Source organism: Hypanus sabinus, chromosome 20 (assembly GCF_030144855.1).
Source record: "Hypanus sabinus isolate sHypSab1 chromosome 20, sHypSab1.hap1, whole genome shotgun sequence".
NCBI classification, from domain to species: Eukaryota; Metazoa; Chordata; class Chondrichthyes; order Myliobatiformes; family Dasyatidae; genus Hypanus; species Hypanus sabinus.
In genome coordinates, this window is record NC_082725.1 from 46,211,863 (window position 1) to 46,228,845 (window position 16,983).

At 43.7% G+C, this 16,983-nt stretch overlaps 1 long non-coding RNA gene across 1 annotated transcript in view; it reads right to left on the minus strand.

Annotated features, from left to right (window-relative positions):
• The window catches only part of LOC132378500 (uncharacterized), a 24,042-nt gene continuing 7,059 nt past the window's right edge, over positions 1-16,983 (minus strand). Inside the window, exons 3-4 of the long non-coding RNA XR_009507058.1 lie at positions 9,534-9,712; positions 1-3,036 (exon numbers count right to left, since the gene is read on the minus strand). This is a non-coding gene — a long non-coding RNA (uncharacterized LOC132378500). The remainder of the gene's footprint in view (positions 3,037-9,533; positions 9,713-16,983) is intronic.

The window sequence follows — 16,983 nt, forward strand, 5'->3', positions numbered from 1 at the left end:
TCAAAACTCAACAACGACCCGCACAATGACAGAACAGTGAGAGCGCGCCAGTATGCAGAGCGCGTTATTTGATCTGGAGTGCATTTTTTATTTTGAGAACGTACGTGCACCTGCGCACTACTCATGTCCATCACTTAACAGAAATGACATGTAACATGTAAGGCTTATTGAAAAAAATATTTTCAAATGCATTTTTTACATAACACAATGAAGAAACTTATTTTTAATTTCAGTGGGAACAGCGTTGTTGGTCTCCCTTTTTAGCCAGCGCATCAAAGTCTGGATTTAGTTTTGTTGTGGCGATTCTCAGGATGGATCTGAGGTGTTGGTCAGTTAACTTGGATCTGTGGCTGGCTTTGTTGAATTTCATGACGCTGAACGCCTGTTCACACAAATAGGTTGAGCCGAACAAAGATTAAAGCGCAAATGTGGAGTAATACGCTGCACCTCAACAAAGGTCAATGTGTAGCGGTGTGCTACATGCAGCGCTAAAATTACGACACGTAGGTAACTGCAGTCGAAGAAAAAAACTTTATTCGAAATCTGCAGCCTCACTTTTAAGCCTCCCTCAACCTGCCTCCCTGCGCAGAGGCTCCAAAGCTCTGTGCTCGCAAATCCCCGCAGGCTATCTCCCTTAGCCGGAATGCTGGCTAATTGTGAGCCGGTTCGGATGTGCCAGGAAATGGGTCACCACAAATGTATATAGAGTGCGTCATCTATTGGGAAAACACCAGAATTGCGGGGAAAAAACGTTAACAAGGTTTATTAATATAATTTCATCAAGTTCTGCGGGCTGGATTAAAAAGCTTAACGGGCCGCATATGGCCCCCGGGCCGTAGTTTGCCCATGCCTGTCTTAGTTATATCTCTAATTAGATCATGAAGTCCACTAATTAGATGATTAAAATCATTATATTGCTAATTCAACCGCTTATTTACAGTAATTTGAATGCTAAGATCACTATATCACTAATTTAGTTTTGTTAGTTTTTTTATCGTTATAGGATCTTTACTCTTTGCTGGTTTTGTAATAAAGGATTGAACGTACTTTTTTCAATTTGGAATTTCATTATTTGGAAGCACGTCATACAGTGTTGACTCCCTGGCTTCAGTCTCTCAGCCGTTTTGTTTTTTTTAAAGTAACTGCTACATTTTTGTCAATAAAAAAAAGCCAAATAAACACCCAAAGGTTTGGGTATGGCAAAGGTTTGCTTTGGACCTGTTGGGAAAATTGAAATCGCAGCATAAGAACAACATGTTGGAACCTCCAGCAGCTTGCGTTATCAGCAAGCGTTCTTGATTTGTGTGGTGTATTTGTGGTTTGAACACAGTTTTGAATGGTCAGTGCTGCCTGCCCATTGGGAACCATTGCTTAATCATCTGGTGTTTACTTAAGGGTTCGTTGCTTTGTTTTGTTGAAGTGCTGAAATAGTTCCCCAGCTGACATTTGAATTGAATGCTGTTTGTTTGGTCTTGTTTAAGCACTGTGGATGTGTAATCAGCTTGTTTGTTGCCTACAATTATTGAATCGAATATCACCAGTGCTGAGAGTGAACAAAGACTGAATTAAGAGTTGGGCAGCTAGACAAAGTAACATGAGTGCACCAAAGCATGGATTTGGCACCAACGACTCTGGAGTCAGGGCTACAAAAGAGAAATTAAAGCTATAGCTAAGGCTAATCTAATTTAAGGTCTTGGGAAGGAGCATGAAACAAACGTCAACAAAATCAAATGATTAATGCTGTCAATTAATAATCTTATGAAAATTAGAGAAAATGCCTTACAAGTGCAATCTTGTCTTGAGAAGTTGACTAATCTTTGTGAAGCTGTTGTTAAGCAACATCACGTGTTAATTTCATTACTTCCCAAGGTTCAGCATGAAAGGCAGAATGGCTGTTTTTACAAGCATTGATGGCTATAGGAGTGCAATCATAGTGAATGTGGAAACAATGGTTGAACTATTGAAGGTCATGTTGGTACAACAGTGAACATGTGTCTTACCTTCCACAATGTGGTGAAAACTATTGTGAAATATGTAACATCTCTACACAGGAAAATATGCCAGTCCAGAGAGGGAACATTCCATGACAGAAGGATCTCCAGGGATGTTCTCACCTGAAGCATATCACTTTGCCAGATGTTAATTTGGAAATTCAGCTGCTGATGGGGTAACTGTGCCTGAAGTGTTGGAGTCATTGCATGTGTTTCATAGTGTTAATGATGGACCCTATGGAATTAGAACAATATTGGGTGGACTGTGAATGGGCCACTGAAAGGAGACCATGGTGCCGGAAGAGGCTGTGCACAGCCTGAGCTGAAAGTTAACAGGATCTTGGTTTTGAATTTGGACAAGGTTTGGCAGCACCAGCTCTAGGCAGACTTCTCTAAATGCAGTCAGGTACAACGACCTGATTCATTAAGAGGATATCACAAGTTCAGGGAGCTGGTTATGGATTCTGCAAAACTGGTGGATGTCCACTGCCAGATTAACTTACTTTTGAGAAAGGAAGAGATTGATGTGCCCAATAACAGGAAGATTGAAGAACAGCATGCTCTAAATCTAAAGAAGAGGTCTAAGTGGGATTTGTCATTTCATACTGACTACACAGCTTTCATGAAGGATGTCATCTCAAAGGATATGCTGAAAGAATGCCAGCAGATGATCTGGAATGTGGTGATGGGGAAGTCTGGTGTATTCCACATCATGCTGTTTATCACCCCAGAAAAGGGAACCTCAGAGTTGTGTTTGACTATGGAGTGACTTTTCAGTGAATATCACTTAATGCTTGGCTTTTAGAGGGACCAGATCTTACTAGCTCACTGATTGGAGTCATAACCAGATTCAGAAAAGAACCAGTGGTGATCATGGCAGATATTGAATCAATATTTCATCAAGTTCAAGTACCAGTGGAAGATGCAGATCTGCTGTGGTTTCTCGGGTGACATGGTTGTGAGCTCAGCCAGGATATAGTGGACTTTAGAATGGTGTTACATCTCTTTGGAGTAACTTCATTGCCAAGCTGTGAAAACTTCACTCCTAGAAAATGCATAGAAGACAATGAAGAAGCTGTGAGATAGTGGATAAGGTTTTGCATTGCTTCTATTGTTACGAACCCCGTAACTGGGTGTCTTACCAGCAAAGATAGGTGTATCCGTTGGAGTCTGATGATACTATTTTTAACAGTATTTATTAGTAAAAATACACAAAAATAATATCAATGCAAATATACAGATAACATACGTCATCAATACTAAACCTAAAAGTGCGGGTATAATAATAATCAATAAGAAATAAGCTCTATCGTTGTCTAGGGCAGGGGTGGGCAAACTTTTTGACTTGTGGGCCACAAAGGGTTCTAAAATTTGACAGGGGGGCTGGACCAGGAGCAGATGGATGGAGTGTTTTGGTAATACACCTCATAAGAGAAAATATCGTGGGATATGTAGAAAACAAGTGCTTTAATTTCAATTGAAAATGAACAAATGCATTACAACAAAATATCTGTCTTTGAAGTCCCATGGTATTTAGCTATTTATTGAAATGAGTTTTAAAACACTGAAAATTAAATGAATAAAATACAGCTTTTTTTTAATAGTAACAGTTATTATTTTAAAGCACTGAAAATTCTGTTATCCTTCAAGATATTATCATCATCACTCTCCTCCTGACTGTCTTTATTTCAAAAACGGTAGGAGATGCAGGTCTACTTGTCCTGCTCCTTCTTATTCAATTGTCCCCTGTGCCAAAACTCAACAACGACCAGCACAATGACAGAACAGTGAGAGTGCGCCAGTATGCGGAGCGCGTTATTTGATCTGGAGCGCATTTTTTATTTTGAGAACGTACGTGCACCTGCGCACTACTCATGTCCATCACTTAACAGAAATGACATGTAACATGTAAGGCTTATTGAAAAAAATATTTTCAAATGCATTTTTTACATAACACAATGAAGAAACTTATTTTTAATTTCAGTGGGAACAGTGTTGTTGGTCTCCCTTTTTAGCCAGCGCATCAAAGTCTGGATTTAGTTTTGTTGTGGCGATTCTCAGGATGGATCTGAGGTGTTGGTCAGTTAACTTGGATCTGTGGCTGGCTTTGTTGATGTTCATGACGCTGAAGGCCTGTTCACACAAATAGGTCGAGCCAAACAAAGAGTAAAGCGCAAATGTGCAGTAGTACGCTGCACCTCAAAAAAGGTCAATGTATATAGAGTGCGTCATCTATTGGGAAAACGCCAGAATTGCGGGAAAAAAACATTAACAAGGTTCATTAATATAATTTCATCAAGTTCTGCGGGCTGGATTAAAAAGCTTAATGGGCCGCATATGGCCCGCGGGCAGTAGTTTGCCCATGCCTGGTCTAGGGGATAATGAATTGTCCGATGGAAATATAAAGTTCAGTTCAGTTCATGCAGGCTGCGGTAGTTGTTGGTTGCTGTGTAGCAATTGTTGGAGAGAGAGAGAGAGAGAGAGAGAGAGAGAGAGAGAGAGAGAGTAACAGCTATTAACTTGCCGACTTTCCTTTTACGATCTTGATCCTTCGATGCGTTGTTGTTGTGGCCATTCACGTATGACCCCTCCATCCTTTAGCTAGACCATTCCACGGAGGACTCGTCACCCAGGCAAGGGTGGACACACACACAAGCCCCCACCGGTCTCGTAGCTTCTCTCCTGGTGCGTCTGAGGGGTGTTTCCCCAGACCCTACTTTTATCCCCACTCACAGGGTCTCAGGTGTCAATCAGGTTGGGATGATGCAACCCATCAACCAGACCTCTCCGGTTGCTCCCTGAGGAGTTTCAATGAATAGAACAGTACTCAATACACAATCCTTCTCCAAGAGACAATAGCAGTAATCTCTCTTTTTGTCAATAGGAGACATTCCAATCTGTGGGCCTCTCTCTCATTAATTTTTCATGAGCGTTGTCAATCTCTTTCATTTCCTTGGTATCAGACCCGAAATAATAGCGATTTTGCGATTCTCAGAAAGGTGGGGGGGGGCGACTTTGTACCCTTCTGCCCATCAGAGTTACTCCTCATTAACACTATGTTAATAACTGCCTTGTGTCAGTGCCCTCTGAGGAAGAAGTGGTGTCTTTTTATCATGACCTTGTATCCATTTGTGCTAAAGGCAGATTTCAACTCACAAAGTAGATAAGCACAGACATGGTGTTCTAGTTGTGATACCATAAAACCAAAGAGTGAAGGACACAAAGCATTTGTATTTGGGTCAAGATTATCTTCAGTGGAGGGAGTACTGCGTGTGCAATTGTGCATTCAGTATGATACTTTCAAGTTTAAGATCACTATTCAAGATAATGTACCAGAAGGAGGATCTCTCCACAGTTAGTTCCTTCTTTAATCTTTTTTAGGAATCTTGAGTCTGGTGGTGCTGTCTGTGAGGAAGATCCAACAAGATATGTGTAAGAAAGCGCTGCACTGGGATGACATTGTACCTACATCAGTGGCTCATGAGTGGACAAGCTGGCTGGAAGAACTCTGCCGGTTGGAAGGCTTCAAGATAGTTAGATGTTTGATTGTCTGGATTTTGGAGAAGTTGCTGCTACACAGTTACACCACTTTACATGCAATCAAAGATAACTATGGAGCAGTGACCATATTGTTACACAACACCTGCGCTCAGGTGCACAGTACTTTTATCATGGGCAAATCTAGATTAGCTCCATTGAAGTCAGATTCCAACCCTTGTATGGAGCTCATCACTGCTACAACGGTAAGCTGTGTGGACACACCGTGGAGGAAGGAGCTGCATGTGCAGCTTCAGGACTCAGTGTTTTGGACTGATTGTACTTCTGTGCTGAAGTATATCAAGAATGAAACTTCCTGGTCCTGAGTTTCAGAAATTCTAAAAGTCTCATAGGCATCTCAATGGAGGTATGTAAGTACTTCAAACAACCCAGCAGATGTAGTACTAGAGGGCTGAAGGTGAATGCATTCCTGAAGAATGAGACATGGGTGTCAGGGCCTCAGTATCTTCTTCAATCTGAAAGGGAATAGCCTGTGAATCCCAGTGGTTCTGAAGACCTCCAGCTGGATGACCTGGAAGTCAAGAGCAGTGCTACAATTAATGCTACGCAGATTGACGAGGAGGCAAATGTGGTTACATGTATCATCCATAACTTCTCATCTTGGACTCATTTGAGGAAGACAGTGGCCTGGATTCCTACATTTATGAACTTGTTCTTGTTCCTTAGTTAGAAGAGGAAGCAATTGAACATTGCTCTTGCTCAGTCTGACTTGGGTGAAGAACAACAAGGCTATTCTTGGGAGAGAGAGATTGAAAAAGCCAAGGTTGTCTCTCGGTGAAGATCTCAGAAAGGCTAAAATGGATATCATTCAGAAAGTGATTTCCAAATGAATTTTCAAGTTTGCAAAGGGGGGGGGAAAGGGTGAAAAAGAGCAGGCATATTTTCAAGCTCAATCCAGTACTTGAGAGTTGGGAGATGGCTTATTAGGGCAACCGTGCCTGAAGAGTCTAAACATCCAGCAAGGGATCTCCATTTCTCAGACATCATTCTGAGGCACGTACATCAAGATGCAGGACATGGTGGCCGTAACCACATATTATCCAGGTTATGCCAAAAATACCAGATTCCCAGGGCTAGTACAGCTATAAGAAGAAACATGTCTAAATATGTTGTTTGTTGACATTTGCAAACATCTTCAGAATGCCAGCAGCTGGCAGATCTACCTCTGAACAGGGTCTTTTCAGATGAACCTCCATTTACATGTGTAGGTGTGGATCACTTTTGACCTTTTTGAGGTGAAGAGCAGGCAGAGTACAGTGAAGAGATATGAGGTCATACTTAGCTGTCCAGTGATGTGAGCTGTTCGTGTTGAAGCAGCATCTTCTTCAGACTCAGATCCCTTTGTTGGTGCAATTTGATGCTTTATAGCAAGTCGAGGACGGGTTCGTGAACTGAGCTCTGATAATGCAACAGACTTTGTTGGAGCAAGGTCTGAGTTGTGAGAAGCCATTGAGAAGTGGAATCATTCACGGATCAGTGAAGCCCATCTTCAGAAAGAAATTAAGTGGATTTTTAAACCCTTGGCTGGTTCAAATCATGGAGCAATATTGGAGAGATTGATCAGGGTCTCTGTGAAAGGTCCTCAATTCCACTGTGAAGGTACAGAACCTTGATTAAGAGGGTTTCCACACAGTACTTACAAAGTAGAGGCTATTTACAATGGTCCTTCAATTACTAAGGTATCCTCTGATCCCAATGATTTGGAAACACTAACACCCATCACCTTTACAACCAGAAGAGTTCCAAAAGGAAGTAATTTATGCTAGTTGTAGATGGAAGCACATCCAAAACATGTCAAGGAGTATTTACCACAGTTACAAGAATGTCAGAAATGGTCAGGTATAAAGCACAATTTTCTCCCAGGTGTCATTATGCTTATAGTTGATAACACAGCACCTCAAAACTTATGGATCATGGGAAGAGTCATTCAAATCTTTCCAGACAGAAGAGGATTTGTGTGACAGGTGCGCATCAAAACCAAGACCAACTGTCTGGAGAAGCTTGTAACCAAGATCTGTCTTTTACGGGAGGCAGAGGTTTGAGGAACTACGGATTTAGAAGACTTAAAACTTTAATTCAATTTGAGTCAGAGAGTGGTGGTAAAGATCACACTGTATTGGGCTGTGCTGGTAATCTCTGGCCTAGATGACTGTTACATGACCTGACTGGAAAAAGAAAACAGAATTTCAAGATGTTTATCCTTGAAGATTTCTCGGCTCCTATTTTTGGTAATATGTAGTTGTAATTATTATAAGGTGTAGGGATAGAAATATAGGAACATAGAAAAACTACAGCAAAGTACAGGCCCTTTGGCCCACAATACTGTGCCGAACATGTACTTACTTTAGAAATTAGGGTTACCCATAGCCTTCTATTGTTCTAAGCTCCATGTACCTGAACAGGAGTCTCTTAAAAGACCCTATCATATCTGCCTCCACCACTGTCTCCGGCAGCCCATTCCACGCATTCACCACTCTCTGCGCAAAAAACTTACCTCTGACATCTCCTCTGTACTTACTTCCAAGCACCTTATAACTGTGACCTCTCATGTTAACCATGTCAGCCCTGGGAAAAAGCCTCTGACTATCCACATGATCAATGCCTCTCAATTATCTTATACACCTTTATCAGGTCAACTCTCATCCTCCATCACTCAAAGGAGAAAAGGCCGAGTTTACTCAACCTATTCTCATCAGGCATGCTTCCTGATCCAGGCAACATCCTTGTAAATCTCCTCTGCACCCTATAGGAGCTATGTGTCTATTTTCTGTCTGTATTGTATCTTGTGGTGCATTTACGAAGGTAATCTGTCATGTGGTTTAGGTGTGCCAGAAGTAAATGAGTATAGTTGTGTATTTGTCCTTTGTAGAAGTTAGTTAGTTAGAGGGAGCCGAGGAATGATATTTTTCTGTTGATTGCTAACTACGTTTATCACCAATTACCCTCAGTATTGCTTAGTTTTATAGCTAGTATACTACTTGGATTTGCTTATTTTGCCTTATTACTAATTTAGTTTTGTTAATGTTTTATCGCTATAAGATTATTCATCTTTGATGGTTTGACAATAAATAATAGGACACACTTTTTTCTATATGGAACTTTGTTATTGGGAAGAACGTCATACAGCGTCGATTCTCTGGCTTCAGCCTGTCAGTGCTTTTGGTTGATTTTAAAGTAACCACTAAAACCACATCTGTGCCAGGTGAACCGAGTCGAGGCTCCGCAGTGAATGCGTTAAAGGAATTGGAGCTACATCCTTGATGACCTTCAGCTCCTAAGGGAAACTGAGGAGAAGGTGGCGAGGAGCTACAGGGAGGTAGAAACCCCTAGGTTGCAGGAGGCAGGGGAGTGAGTGACTGTCAGGAGAGGGAAGGGAAGTAGGCAGTTGGTACAGAGAACCCCCTGTGGCTGTTTCCCTGAAGAACAAGTATACTGTTTTGGATTCCACTGGGGAGGAACACATTACTGGGGGGCATGGGGGGAAGCTGCAGAGACTGGGTCTCTGTCACTGAGTGTGGCACTGTGGCTCAGAAGGGAAGTGGCCAGAGGAGGAATGCTGTGAGATGGGAGATTCCATGGTTAGTGGAGTAGACAGGAGAGTCTGTAGATGTAATAGACAGACCCAGATGGTATACAGCCTCCCCAGTGCCAGGGTCAGGGACATCTCAGATCATGTCCACAACATTTTCTCTTTCAACATTTTTATTAATTTCTACATAGAAGAATACAGAGTACAAGAAGATGTATAAGTCAAAAAAGCATAAAATATTATCAAATTAATTATATTTGAGTCACACTTAGAATCTCATTACCCTATATTCATGTAAATCAAATTAAATCATAATATTGAAATGTGATAATCTTATTATACAAAAAAAAAGAATCTAAGCCCACTACCAAGATTGAAACTGTTTAGTAAAGAAAGAGAAAAGGAAAAAAAATCCTTATCATATAGTGAAATATGTTATTAGCCAAAGTCTGTACCTTAAGAGCAAATCAAAGGTTTTGAAAATAGTTCAACAATGGTCCCCACAACGTTTGAAAGTCTTGACTAGATTCAGAAATTGAACAACGGATCTTCTCTAAATTTAAGCATGACATAACATCACGTAACCATTGAGCGTGAATGACATCCTTCCATTTAAGCAAGAGTGCCCTCCTAGCTGTAAGAGAAATGAAAGCCAAAATGTGCAAATCAGGTGTCTCCAAAATAATATCTTTTCCTCCAACAGTACTGAATAAGGCAGTCAAACGGTTAAGCTTAAAATTTACTTTGAGAAGTACAGAGAAAGTTTGGAATACTTCCTTTCAGTATTTTTCAAGACTTGGACATGTCCAAAACATATGAATTAGTGAAGTTTCTCCATTGTTACATATATCACAATAGGGAGATATATCCGAATAAAAACAAGATAGCTGATCCTTGGTCATGTGAGCCCTATGGATCACTTTAAATCCACAACATTCTAAAGAGGGAAGGTGAGCAGCCAGACATCTTGGTACATATTGGTACCAATGACATAGGAAGGAAAAGGGAGGAGGACCTAATGAGAATTCAGAGAGCTAGATAGAAAGGTGAAAAGCAGGACCTCCAGGGTCACAATCTCTGGATTGCTTCCTATGAGGATGATTTGGCTGATGAATGTGTGACTGGTGTAGGGGGCAGGGGTTCATTACGATCTCTTCTGGGGAAGATATTGGTCCCCCTCAGGTACAGACTACACCTGAACTTGAGCGGGACCAATATGCTTGCAGCAGGATTGCTAAAGCAGTTGCAGTTGAGTGCTGTCAAGTCGTCGTTGATTCATGGCGACCCTATGGATAGTGTAGTTGTCCATAAGGTTTTTCTGGCAAGATATGAAAGCAGATTGTCAGGCCTTTCTTCTGCACAGATACTGCTGCTGCCCAGGTTGGGATCTGGCCAGATTCGAACTCAGGACCATTCATTTCAAAGTCCAGTGCTGATGCCGCTACACCACTGATGAAGGGTCTCACTGATGAAACATTGATTGTTTATTCCCATCCATAGATGCTGCCTGGCTTGCTTAGCTCCTCCAGCATATTGCATGTATTGCTCTAGATTTCTAGCATCTGCAGTAGCTTGTGTTTAGGAAATATTTTAAAGGCAGGATGAAGCAACCATAGCTGACAAGGGAAGTCAAAGCCAACATAAATGCAAAAGAGAGGGTATACAATAGAGCAAAAATTAGTATGAAGTTAGAGGACTGGGAAACTTATAAAAACCAACACCAGGCAACCAAAAAAAGCTGTAAGTGGGGTAAAGATGTAATATGAAGGTAAGCTAGCCGAAGGTTTTTTCAGATTTGTAAAGAGTAAAGGAGAGGTGAGACTGCTGGAAAAAGATGCTGAAGAGGTAATAAAGGGGGAACAGGGAAATGATGGATGAACTGAATAAGTATTTTGCATTAGTCTTCATTGTGGAAGACAATAGTAATATGCCAGAGGTTCGAGAGTGTCAAGGGGCTGAAGTGAATGCCGCTGCTATTACTAGGGAGAAGGTACTTGGGAAACTGAAAGTTCTGAAGGTACACAAGTCACCTGGACTTGATGGACTACCTCCAGGATTCTGAAAGAGGTAGTAGAAGATACTGTGGAGGCATTAGTAATGAACTTTCAAGAATCAATAGATTCTGACATGATGCTGGAGGACTGGAAATTTGCAAATGTCACTCCACTCTTCAAGAATGGAAGGAGGCAGAAAAAGGAAATTTAGGCCAGTTAGCCTGACCTCAGAGGATTAGAAGATGTTGGAATCGATAGTTAAGGATGTGGTTTCGGGGTATTTGGAGTCACATGACGAAATAGGCCAAAGTCAACATGATTTCCTTAAGGGAAAATCTTGCCTGACAAATCTGTTGGAATTCTTTGAAGACATAACAAGTAGGATAGACGAAGGAGAATCAGTGGATGTTGTGTATTTGGATTTTCAGAAGGCCATTGACAAGGTGATACCCATATGGCTGCTTAACACGATAAGAGCCCATGGTATTACAGAAAAGATAAAAATAGGGGACAAGCTCTCATCTACAATCACTCTGAGCACTGGTGCCCCACAAGGCTGTGTACTCAGCCCCCTGCTATACTCACTGTACACCCATGATTGTATAGCCAAGTTTCCATCGGACTCAATATATAAGTTTGCTGATGACACCACAATTGTAGGCCGTATCTTGGGTAATGATGAGTCTGAGTACAGAGAGGAAATTAAGAACCTGGTGGCATGGTGCGAAGACAATAACCTATCCTTCAATATCAGCAAGACGAAGGAATTGGTTGTTGACTTCAGAAGGAGTAGCGGACCACACGACCCCATCTACATCAGTGGTGCGCAGGTGGAACAGGTCAAAAGCTTTAAGTTCCTCGGGGTGAATATCACAAATGACCTGACTTGGTCTAACCAAGCAGAGTCCACTGCCAAGAAGGCCCACCAGTGCCCCTACTTCCTGAGAAAGCTGAAGAAATTTGGCCTGTCCCCTAAAACCCTCACTAATTTTTATAGGTGCACCGTAAAAAGCATTCTTCTAGGGTGCTTCACAACCTGGTATGGAAGTTGTCCTGTCCAAGACCGGAAGAAGCTGCAGAAGATAGTAAACATAGCCCAGCACATCACACAAACCAATCTTCCATCCTTGGACTCACTTTACACCACACACTGTTGGAGCAGTGCTGCCAGGATAATCAAGGACAAGACACACTCAGCTAACACACTTTTTGTCCCTCTTCCCTCCGGGAGAAGGTTCAGGAGCTTGAAGATTTGTACAGCCAGATTTGGGAACAGCTTCTTTCCAACTGTGATAAGACTGCTGAACAGATCCTGATCCGGATCTGGGCCGTACCTTCCAAATATCCAGACCTGACTTGCACTACCTTACTTTCCCTTTTCTATTTTCTAATTATGATTTATAATTTAAATTTTTATTATATTTACTTCGATTTGTACTTCAGGGAGCACGAAGCGCAGAATCAAATATCGCTGTGATGATTGTACGCACTAGTATCAATTGTTTGGTGACAAGAAAGTAAAGATACTAGTATGGATAGAGCATTTACAGATTGACAGGAGGCAAAGACTGGGAATAAAGGGATCCTTTTCAGATTGACTACCGGTGACCAGTGGTGTTCCATAGGATTCTGCTTCTTTTTATGTTGTATGTCAACTACTTGGATGATAAAATTGATAGCTTTGTGGCCAAGTTTGTGGACGATATGAAGATAAGTGGAGGGGCAAGTGGTGTTAAAGAAGCAGGAAGTCTGCAGAAGGATGTAGACAGATTAGGAGAATGGGCAAAGAAGTGGTAGATGGAATACAGTGTTGGGAAGTTTATGGTCATGCACTTTGGTAGAAGGAATATAAACATATACTATTTTCTAAGTGAGTAGAAAATTCAACATTGTTAAGTGCAAAGGAATTTGGGAGTCCTCATGCAGGATTCCCTAAAGGTTAATTTGTAGATTAAGTGAGTGGTGAGGAAAGCAAATGCAATGTTAGCATTTATTTCAAGCGGGCTAGAATTAAAAGCAAGGATGTAATGCTGAGGCCTTATAAGGAAATGGTGAAGCCTCACTTAGAGCATTGTGAGCAGTTTCAGGCCCCTTATTTAGGAAAGGATGTGCTGACTTTGGAGAGTGTTCAGAAGAGTGATAAGAATGATTCTGGGAATGAAAGGCTTATTGTATGAGTAGCAATTGATGGCTCTAGGCCTGTACTGACTGGAAATGCAGAAGAACGAAGGGGAATCTCATTGAAAACTATCAAATGTTGAAAGGGCAAACACAAGGAAATCTGCAGATGCTGGAAATTCAAACAACACATACAAAATGGTGGTGGAACACAGCAGGCCAGGCAGCATCTATAGGGAGAAGCGCTGTCGACATTTCGGGCCAAGACCCTTCGTCAGGACTAACCAAAAGGAAAGATAGTAAGAGATTTGAAAGTAGTGGGGGGAGGGGGAAATGTGAAATGATAGGAGAAGACCGGAGGGGGTGAGATGAAGCTAAGAGCTGGAAAGGTGATTGGCGAAAGTGATACAGAGCTGGAGAAGGGAAAGGATCATGGGACGGGAGGCCTCAGGAGAAAGAAAGGGAGGGGAAGCACCAGAGGGAGATGGAGAACAGGCAAACAACTAAATATGTCAGGGATGGGGTAAGAAGGGGAGGAGGGGCATTAACGGAAGTTAGAGAAGTCAATGTTCATGCCATCAGGTTGGAGGCTGCCCAGCCAGTATATAAGGTGTTGTTCCTCCAACTTGAGTTTGGATTCATTTTGACAATAGAGGGGGTCATGGATAGACATATCAGAATGGGAATGGGATGTGGAATTAAAATGTGTGGCCACTGGGAGATCCTGCTTTTTCTGGTGGACCGAACGTAGGTGTTCAGCGAAACGGTCTCCCAGTCTGCGTCGGGTCTCACCAATATATAAAAGGCCACACCGGGAGCACCGGACGCAGTATACCACACCAGCCTGTGAAGACCCGGCCGAGATTGACGGCCAGGGCCAGGGATGCGATATGAAGACCATGCTCTGGAGTCTGTAGATGGAAGATCTTGCGATCCTTGCAGGACGTGATAAAGTCAAAGAAACGGCGATTGCACACATGGATCCGACGGAGGATGAAATAACGGACAGGTCCATTGCAAACGGAGAAACAGGTGTCCCGGAGCCGTGGAAGGGATTGTGAAAGGGACGCCAGGTACCTTCTCATGGCGGAGAGTGTTGCCCTCAGAGCTCAATGGGAGAAACAACGGGAGGCAGAGTCAATTAAATGTGAGTACCTGGGATCCTCAGAAGGTCCAAATTGAGAAGCTGGAAAACGGATCCTGAAGCCGTAATGGACCTGTCCGTTATTTCATCCTCTGTCGGATCCATGCGTGCAATCGCCGTTTCTTTGACTTTATCTCATCCTGCAAGGATCGCAAGATCTTCCATCTGCAGACCCCAGAGCATGGACTTCGTATCGCGTCCCCGGCCCCGGTAGTCAATCTCTGCTGCCCCAGTGACCCAGGGCATATTGAAAACCCGGACTCCAGACCATCACCACGGGTTCCAATGGCCATGGATTCGCCCCGGTAGTCAATCTCGGCTGCCCCAGCGACCCAGGGCATTTTGAAACTCTGGACTACAGCACCATCAATACGGGTTCCAACGACCATGGACAGCTTCAAAGCGATTGCGCAGCCACCGACTGCGACTCCAGCCTTGAACTCCAGGCCGGGTCTTCACATGCTGCGATTGTGTCTCCCGTCTCCCCTTCCCCCACCACCACTCTTCAATCCCTTCTCCCTCAGATCCCATCGTCAGCTCCTGGGCCCTCAGAGGCTCCATCTTCCTCTCACCCCAACCCTTCCCTCTCCACTGACACTACCAGCCTCCCTCCCCCCTCTGATCCTATCTCTTATCCGTGCAGGGTCTTTACCATTCCCTCCAACCTTCAACTCTCTGAGGCAGAGCGCTCTGTCCTCAGTAAGGGCCTCAGCTTTGTCCCCCTTTGCCCACACCTCAGTGAGTTCCGCGTTCGCCATGACACTGAACTCTTCTTCCGCCGGCTCCGTCTCTGAGCTTACTTCTTTGACAAAGATTCTCCTACCACCACCGATGACCCCTTCTCCCGTCTTCAACCCTCCTCCTCTTCATGGACACCCCGCTCTGGTCTTCTGCCTGCTCTGGATCTCTTTATTGCTAATTGCCGACGGGACATCAACCGTCTCGACTTCACCACACCCTGTTCCAATTCCAATCTCACTCCTTCCGAACGTTCTGCTCTCCGCTCCCTCCGCACCAATCCCAACCTCATTATAAAACCTGCTGATAAGGGGGGAGCTGTTGTAGTCTGGCGTACTGACCTCTACCTGGCCGAGGCACAGCAACAACTCTCTGATACCTCCTCTTATTTACCCCTTGATCATGACCCCACTAAGGAGCACCAGGCCATTGTCTCCTATACCAGCACCAAACTTATCAGCTCTGGGGATCTCCCATCCACTGCCACGAACCTCATAGTTCCCACACCCCGCACTTCCCGTTTCTACTTCATACCCAAGATCCACAAACCTGCCTGTCCAGGTAGACCTATTGTCTCAGCTTGCTCCTGCCCCACTGAACTCATTTCTGCATTCCTTGACACTGTCATATCCCCCCTTGTTCAATCTCTTCCCACCTATGTTCGTGACACTTCTCATGCTTTGAATTTTTTCAATGATTTTAAGTTCCCTGGCCCCCACCGTCTTATTTTCACCATGGACATCCAGTCCCCATATACCTCCATCCCCCACCGAGATGGTCTCGAAGCTCTTCGCTTTTTTTTGGATTCCAGACCTAACCAATTCCCCTCTACCACCACTCTCCTCCATCTAGCGGAATTAGCTCTTACTCTCAATAATTTCTCCTTTGGCTCCTCCCACTTCCTCCAAACCAAGGGTGTAGCCATGGGCACCCGTATGGGTCCAGTTAAGCCTGCCTTTTTGTTGGCTTTGTGGAACAGTCCATGTTCCAAGCCTATATGGGTATCCATCCCCCCCTTTTCCTTCGTTACATCGACGACTGCGTTGGCGTTGCCTCCTGCACACATGCTGAGCTCGTCGACTTCATTAACTTTGCCTCCAACTTTCACCCTGCCCTCAAATTTACCTAGTCCATTTCCAACACCTCCCTCCACTTTCTTGAACTTTCTGTCTCCATCTCTGGAGATGGCCTATCTACTGATATCTACTATAAGCCTACAGACTCTCACAGCTACCTGGACTATTCCTCTTCCCACCCTTTCTCTTGCAAAAAGGCTATCCCCTTCTCACAATTCCTCCATCTCCGCTGCATCAGCTCTCAGGATGAGGCTTTTCATTCCAGGACGAAGGAAATGTCTTCCTTTTTTAAACAAAGGTGCTTCCCTTCATCCACCATCAACTCTGCTCTCAAACGCATCTCTCCCATTTCCCGCACATCTGCCCTCACCCCATCCACACGCCTCCCCACTCGGGATAGGGTTCCCTTGTCCTTTCCTACCACCTCACCAGCCTCCAGGTCCAACGTATAATTCTCCGTAACTTCTGCCACCTCCAACGGGATCCCACTACCAAACACATTTTTCCCTCCTCCCTCTTTCTGCTTTTCGCCCCCATCCCTTCCCACCCATCTCCCTCCTGGCACTTATCCTTGTAAACAGAACAAGTGCTACACCTGCCCTTACACTTCCTCCCTCACCACCATTCAGGGCCCCAGACAGTCCTTCCAGGTGAGGCGACACTTCACTTGTGAGTCGGCTGGTGGGGTATACTGCGTCCGGTGCTCCCAGTGTGGTCCTTTATATATTGGAGAGACCTGATGCAGACTGGGAGATCATTTCGCTGAACACATACACTCAGTCCGCCAGAAAAAGCAGGATCTCCCAGTGGCCACACATTTTAATTCACGTCCCAT